We start from the raw sequence: 8,400 nt of genomic DNA on the forward strand, positions 1-8,400 counted from the left end.
TAGGTTTGCCTTTCCTTAATCTAGCTTCAAAGATAAGTCGTAGGGTCAGTAGTGCCTCACGTGTTCCAATATTTCTACGGAATGCAAACTGATCTTCCCCGAGGTCGGCTTCTACTAGTTTTTCCAATCGTCTGTGAGGAATTCGCGTTAGTATTTTGCAGCTGTGGCTTATTAAAGTGAGTTATTCACAACTAATGAAGATCATTTATGGACACCCTGTGTAATAAAAGTTCGTTTCCCAGGCGGTCACTATGAGTCCCTGAGACAGCAAGTGGTAATGTTATTTAAAAGCGCTCAGTGACAACGATTTCATTTTATTTCTATTCAATGCAGGAACAAGTCCAGCTTTGAAACTTCCTGGCAGATTAAAACTGTTTGCCGGACCGAGACTCGAACTCGGGACCTTTGCCTTTCGTGGGCAAGTGCTCTACCAGAAGTAAAGCTGTGATGAGGGGGCGTGAGTCGTGCGTGGGTAGCTTAGTTGGTAGAGCACTTGCCCGCGAAAGGCAAAGGTGCCGAGTTCGAGTCTCGGTCCGGCACACAGTTTTAATCTGCCAGGAAATTTCATATCAGCGCACACTCCGCTGCAGAGTGAAAATCTCATTCTGGCAAGTCGAGCCTCGTATGAATCTCTTGGACATCAGCAGTAGTCTAGCATATGGTACTATAACGTTTTATAACGCCTCCTTTCCAGACTGTATGCAGATCGTAACTGTCAGACAGTGAATCTAAATTCCTTCACTCCAACTGAGTGTATGTGACCATTCCGTTTCATTTCTTCACGTTACTCTTACGTAACCTTAATGACTTACTAACCCCGTAATTAGGCGTTTCCTTACTTATGCGACATCATAATTTTAAGGGCTAGGCTCTTGTCTTTGCAGGAGGTCATGTACTGGCTGTGTCTGACAATTACTACAATTTCCATTTGTCCGCCCCCGGTAGCTGAGTGATCAGCGCAACAGAATGTCAATCCTAAGGGCCCGGGTTCGATTCCTGAGTGTTGTGTTGTCCTAATCATCACCATTTCATCCCCATCGACGCGCAAGTCGCCGGAGTGCCGTCAAATCAGAAGACTTGCACCTGGCGAACGGTCTACCCGACGGGAGGCCCCAGTCACAGGACATTTTTTTATTTTTTACTACAATTTCATCTATAAGCGCTTCGTCGTATGCAGCGAGGTCATAAACGATATGAAAAGCTTGTGTTTTGCAGGGTAGGTTGTGATTAAGAAAAAATTCTATACGTTGCGCTGTTTATGAGCTGATTATCATTGAAGTTAGCCCATAAGGCACTTGCGCTCCCAGATTCAAGCAGCTCGCCAGACACAATTAGTGTCAGTTGTTCTCACAGCACAGATGGTAGCGCCGGCCGGAGTGGCCGAGCGGTTCTAGGCGCTACGCTCTGGAACCGCGCGACCGCTACGGTCTCAGGTTCGAATCCTGCCTCGGGCATGGATGTGTGTGATGTCCTTAGGTTAGTTACGTTTAAGTAGTTCTATGTTCTAGGGGACTGATGACCTCAGAAGTTAAGTTCCATAGTGCTCAGAGCCATCTGAACCATTTTTTCGCTCAGCCTTTGTCTCGGGTTCGATCCTTAGTACCGTCGCACGTCCAATTTTTCTATCGCTCTCTTGTTCGATTTTAACAAAACAAACGAAGTACACGTTTGGCGACGTGCCTAGTAGGCCGGTTGAATTTGCGCCCGCAGCGCCCTGACTGGCTAGTTTCAATGCCAATTAACGACGCAACTACCAAGTTTTTTCCTTAACAATTATTCCTCTGGATAAACTACCCTGTAACATCCTCACAAGCTTCTCAGACTCTTTCTGACCACCGTGTATAACTTCATGACGTCAATATAAAAAGCTGAGCCTAACCTAAAACTGCCTGTTAAATCATAACTGTATACACTGTCTAATCAAATACGAGGGCTATTCAGAAAGTAGAGAACGTTTCCGTCTGACCCCGCTAGGCGCGCGCCGATCGCGTATATCTTGGTATGTGCATTCTCAGCAGCCCAGTCGGCATCCATCCGTGACAACGGCAACGTCTCTGCGCGTCTGGTTTTTCCGATATTCGAATTTGAAATGTGCGCTGCAATCGAAAATCCCGCCAGTTGTGAGGTGCGGTCTGTGATACTGTTTTTGTTTGCAAAAAACCTAAAACCTATAGGAATTTATTGTGAACTGTGCGAAGTGTACGGAAACAACGTAATGAGCGAATGCTCCTTCTGGAAATGGTGCATTCGGTTTAAAAATGGGCGAACCAACGTCGATGATGAAGAGGAGAGTGGTCGCTCGAGCATTATGACCGACGATATTGTCGCTAAAGTTGATGAAACGATTCGTGAAAACCGTCGCTTCGCAATAACGGAGCCTTCGCTTTCTTTTCCATAAATTTCACGGACTTTGTTGTTTGAAATTGTCACTCAAAAGGTAGGCTACCACAAATTTTGTGCACGATGGGTGCCCAAAATGCTTACAGAGCACCATAAAGAACAGCGAATGGGGGCAACGTTGACATTTGTGGATGCCTACCACAAACATGGTGATTCATTACTGGATCGAATCGTAACCAGTGTCGAGACATGGGTGAAACACGTCAGTTGCGAGACAAAATTACAGTCCATGTAGTGAGGCACAAAGTCCCCCCAAAAACCAATATAATTTTTGCAAAGTTGTTGGCGACAGTGTTTTGGGATTGATTTTCTCGAACGTGGAGCAACCATAAATTCTGCCCGGTACTTATAAACTTTGCGCAGCTTTAGAAGAGCAGTTCAAAACAAACGCTGAGGAAAGCTGACGTCCAAAATTTTGTTTTGCACGACAATGCCCGACCTCACACGGCAAACCGCACTAAAGAACTTAATTCATTCCAATGGGAAATTTTCCCTCATCCGCCCTACAGTTCCGATCTTGCACCAAGTGACTTCCACTAGTTTTCCAAGATGAAGAACTGGCTTGCAATGTTGCGCTTTGATAACGACGAGAAAGTCCAGGCAGGCGTACCTCACTGGCTAAATTCTCAGGCGACAGTATTTTACGACGGAGGTCTTTCAAAGCTTGTCCACCGCTATGATAAGTGACTCAATGTGTTTGGTGAGTATGTGGAAAAGTAGTATGTCAGTCGGTCTTTCAGATGTGTATAATAAAAAGTATTTCTTGAACTTAGTTTTTTTTTTTTTAATGCCAAAACGCTTCTTACTTTCTGAGTAGCCCTCGTATATCTCAACACCGAATGGTTGACATTAATATATTTACCCTTCTCCTTTATGAATCCTTGGTCTCTCCTGGGAACACATTCACTGAGGCGTCTGAAAGGCTGCTCAAGAATGGTAGCCCATTCTTGCTCAAGAGCGGAAGTCAGGGAGGCTAGTGATATTGGACGCTGGAGCCTGGAGTCAAATCGACGTTCTAACTCGTGCCAAATGTATTCCAGTGATTTCAGTTCGGAACTCAAGGCACACCAGTCCATTTCAGGAATGTTATTGTCCATAAATTATTGTCTCACAGAGCTGCTTCATGACAGGATGTATTGCCACACCGAAAAAAATTGGTCGTCCTCTGTTTCTCTACTGTACGCAGTGTACAATGCTGTAAAATGTATACTCATCTGGGTCCGCTGCGTCGTATATATCATATAACGACATTATATACTATGCTATGAGGTCAAGACGCTGCTTTGTCCGATTATATTTTTGTTCCAATAGGCCTATTTCGGGGTGATGACCATATTCAGGTGATCTGTGGAAATATACAGGGTGTTACAAAAAGGTACGGCCAAACTTTCAGGAAACATTCCTCACACACAAAGAAAGAAAATATGTGATGTGGACATGTGTCCGGAAACGCTTACTTTCCACGTTAGAGCTCATTGTATTACTTCTCTTCATTAATCATGAAATGGAAACACACAGCAACAGAACGTACCAGCGTGACTTCACTTTGTTACAGGAAATGTTCAAAATGTCCTCCGTTAGCGAGGATACATGTATCCACCCTCCGTCGCATGGAATCCCTGATGCGCTGATGCAGCCCTGGAGAATGGCGTATTGTATCACAGCCATCCACAATACGAGCACGAAGAGTCTCTACATTTGGTACCGGTGTTGCATAGACAAGAGCTTTCAAATGCCCCCATAAGTGAAAGTCAATAGGGTTGAGGTCAGGAGAGCGTGGAGGCCATGGAATTGGTCCGCCTCTACCAATCCATCGGTCACCGATTCTGTTGTTGAGAAGCCTACGAACACTTTGACTGCTGAAATGTGCAGGAGCTCCATCTTGCATGAACCACATGTTGTCGTACTTGTAAAGGCACATGTTCTAGCAGCACAGGTAGAGTATCCCGTACGAAATCATGATAACGTGCTCCATTGAGCGTAGGTGGAAGAACATGGGGCCCAATCAAGACATCACCAACAATGCCTGCCCAAACCTTCACAGAAAATCTGTGTTGACGACGTGATTGCACAATTGCGTGCGGATTCTCGTCAGCCCACACATGTTGATTGTGAAAATTTACAATTTGATCACGTTGGAATGAAGCCTCATCCGTAAAGAGAACATTTGAACTGAAATGAGGATTGACACATTGTTGGATGAACCATTCGCAGAAGTGTACCCGTGGAGGCCAATCAGCTGCTGATAGTGCCTGCACACGCTGCACATGGTACGGAAACAACTGGTTCTCCCGTAGCACTCTCCATACAGTGACGTGGTCAACGTTACCTTGTACAGCAGCAACTACTCTGACGCTGACATTAGGGTTATCGTCAACTGCACGAAGAATTGCCTCGTCCATTGCAGGTGTCCTCGTCGTTCTAGGTCTTCCCCAGTCGCTTACTTATAGGCTGGAATGTTCCATGCTCCCTAAGACGCCGATCAATTGCTTCGAACGTCTTCCTGTCGGGACACCTTCGTTCTGGAAATCTGTCTCGATACAAACGTACCGCGCCACGGCTATTGCCCCGTGCTAATCCATACATCAAATGGGCATCTGCCAAATCCGCATTTGTAAACATTGCACTGACTGCAGAACCACGTTCGTGATGAACACTAATCTGTTAATGATACGTACTGATGTGCTTGATGCTAGTACTGTGGAGCAATGAGTCGCATGTCAACACAAGCTCCGAAGTCAACATTACCTTCCATCATTACCTTCCGCTACTGGCGGTGAATCGAAGAAGTACAGTACATACTGACGAAACTAAAATGAGCTCTATCATGGAAATTAAGCGTTTCCGGACACATGTCGACATTACATATTTTCTTTATTTGTGTGTGAGGAATGTTTCCTGAATGTTTGGCCGTACCTTTTTGTATCACCCTGTATTGTTGACTACAATACTTCAGACCTTTAAGAAGATAGTTTCATGTACTACGGAATAGAATTAGGCTTTGCTACCTACATCAGGTGGTCTTGATATGCCTATGACATTGCTTAGTTGCTGCGACTACTTTAGCACCACCTAAAGGTTAATACCAACTATAGCTCCACTAACATCAAAGGAACAAAGTTGTACAGTAATCACAGCAACTAAGATACCGAATCATATGAATATCAGGACCACCTGACGTACACAGCAAAGCATAATTCTATTCTGTAGTACGTTACGATACTTACTTCAAAGTCTGAAGTGTTGTGTCAATCTACGTATTTCTGGAGATAACCTGAAGATGACAATAACGCCTAAGTAAGGCTATTGTAATAAAAATATAACTGAACGCAGCAGAGTCTTGGTCTCATAGCGTAATATACAAAGCCGTAAAATGTGTTCGTACCCTTCAGCGTTTAGCGTTTTCTTACGCACGATAAGCAGACCACACACGGAGACTACGAGAAACACGCAGCACCAGCTCTTCGCTACTCCACTGTTAGCATCAGACAGGACGGCCGGCAACGTTCCCCAGGCGTTCGCCACACCCAGACCCTCCATCGGACTGCAGCCCGACTCGTCACCCCAAATCGCTCGTCTCCAGCGGCGTCTCTCTGTAGACATCCTCAGGCGTCGCTTAGCACTGGCTGCAGAGATGTGAGGCCTGTGTGGAGCTGCTCGGCCACTGCCCCCTGCTCACTCTAACGCCCTGCACACAGTACCTGTGCTACCTGCGCTGCTAGCAGCGCCTCACAACTCACGAGGGATTCCTTCCACTGATTTCCTGCCATTTGTTACAGCCACCCTCCGCAACCCACCATGGTCCCTCTCCGTTAGTGCCTGAGGTGCGTGACAGCAATAATTACAAAGTAGTTTAACGTGAAGTAACATGCAACATTATTTACGCAGAACGTATATAAAGTTACATAACATTTCGTTAGAATGGAGGTAAAAAAAGAAGAAGGGAGTTACTAGCACTTCACAAACTTGAAGCCGACGTCGGCCATCTTACATAGCTCAAAACAATGGGTTCACAGCATTTCTAGCTCTACTATTCACCATGGTGATGCTTCCCCCTGGCCTCACTCTGATGTACATGAGCCCAGTTTCGACTGTTGAGGATACCTATCGAAATGAAAATTAAATGGACACCCTAGCTGCAAACTTCATTGGGGATATTTTGAAAATGTGTGCCCCGACCGGGACTCGAACCCGGGATCGCCTTCTTACGTGGCAGACACTCTATTCATCTGAGCCACTGAGGGCACATAGGATAGTGCGCCTGCAGGGACTTATCCCTTGCGCGCTCCCCATGAGACCCACATTCCCAACATGTCCACACCACTACATTCGTAGTGCGCCTAATAGAGTATGATGGGCAAACATCTATTAGGCGCACTACGAATGTAGTGGTGTGGTCATGTTGGGAATGTGGCTTTCAAGGGGAGCGTGCAAGGGATAAGTCCCTGCAGGCGCACTACTCTCTGTGCCCTCGGTGGCTCAGATGGATAGTCGGCTCGCAGCCGTGCTAGCGTGCGTAGCTGCTCCGCGCGCCGTCCGACGCTCCGCTCTCGGCGGTGTTTACTTCCGCGTCGCGGTGTTTGTGTCTATCGAGTCCAGTACTGACGTACACCATGGCGCACTCGTACCGCCGTGCAACGATCAAAGTAACGTTTCCGGCCGAACATCCACGACCCAGAGCTTTCGAAGTCGAACAGTTCATACGTGAGGATCTACGTCTGAACCCCCAGGACGTAATCGGCATACATTTTTCCATCACTGGAAGTGTTGTCTACATCAAGATGTCGACGGAGGAAATTTGCAATGACATAATTCACCGTCATGCCACCGGACTGAAATTTAAACACTCTGATGGACATATGGGTGCTGTGACAGTCGCCCATGCTGGATTCGGTCTCCGGACATTGCGGGTGTTTGAGCTCCCGTTCGAGGTGCCTCAGGATGTGGTCATTGCCGCTTCCCAACCATATGGCACCGTCTTGGGTCACGTCGCGGAGAAGTGGCAAACATTTACGACCTACCCCGTATTAAATGGCGTCCGGCAAATAAAAATTGAGCTGAGGAAACATGTCCCATCGTACCTGCTGATTGGCGGTGTGAGGGCCATCGTCATGTATGATGGACAGCCACGAACGTGCGCAGAATGTGGCCAGGAGGGACATGTACGTTCCGAATGCTTACACCGCCGTTTAATACAGACGCCGTTACGTGAAGAGACCCAGGCTTCGACGGTCACGTCCTTACCCATCACCTACGCCAAGGTTGCACAGGACCCCGTCGTACCAATCTCGATTGCGCCAGCAGCATCGTCAACGCCACCCGTCGCAGCACAACGCGCCGAGGACACAAACACGGCGTCGCCTCCAGTGCTCGCATCGGGACCGTCCGGTTTGCAGACCGAAACCGATGTTCCTGTTGGAACCATGGACGTCGACCTCAGTGTCGTGCCGACGTCTGCCTTTGTCCAGACGGGTTCGGCGTCAGACGACGGGCGACCACATTCTGATTCAGAAGGCCACATCAGAAAACAGCGGTCGCCTCGCAAACACAGGAAACGACGACGAACGCCTTCCGATGACGCCCTCTCTCAGACGACCCCACGAGATGTCGACCTGATGTCTGACGGTGATCTCCCACATTGCGTCCAGTCACGCGATGTGGCAGCAACAGGCGCCCCTCCTGTGACGCCTACTCTCCCAGCCAGGGACGTGTCCTCGGCGTTGTCAACGAATGATGACGGCGATCCCCCTGCCACTCATGTTGCGGAATCCACAACACCCGTTCCGGAAGTACGTGACCGTCACATGTCCACGTCGTCAGCTTCCTGGGCCAATGACGTTGAAGAAGAAGCGGAACAGACTGCCAGTGTGTCTGCACAGGAGTCCACCTCGGCGACACTGGGGCTGGCACCCCGCCAGTAATTATCACCACTGCAGGACCAGCGGCGGGTCTCTACCTGCTGGCTACTTCTACCGCACGTTCTGCAAATACTGAGGATGG

The sequence above is a fragment of the Schistocerca cancellata genome, chromosome 10 (assembly GCF_023864275.1).
Source record: "Schistocerca cancellata isolate TAMUIC-IGC-003103 chromosome 10, iqSchCanc2.1, whole genome shotgun sequence".
Lineage (NCBI taxonomy): Eukaryota > Metazoa > Arthropoda > Insecta > Orthoptera > Acrididae > Schistocerca > Schistocerca cancellata.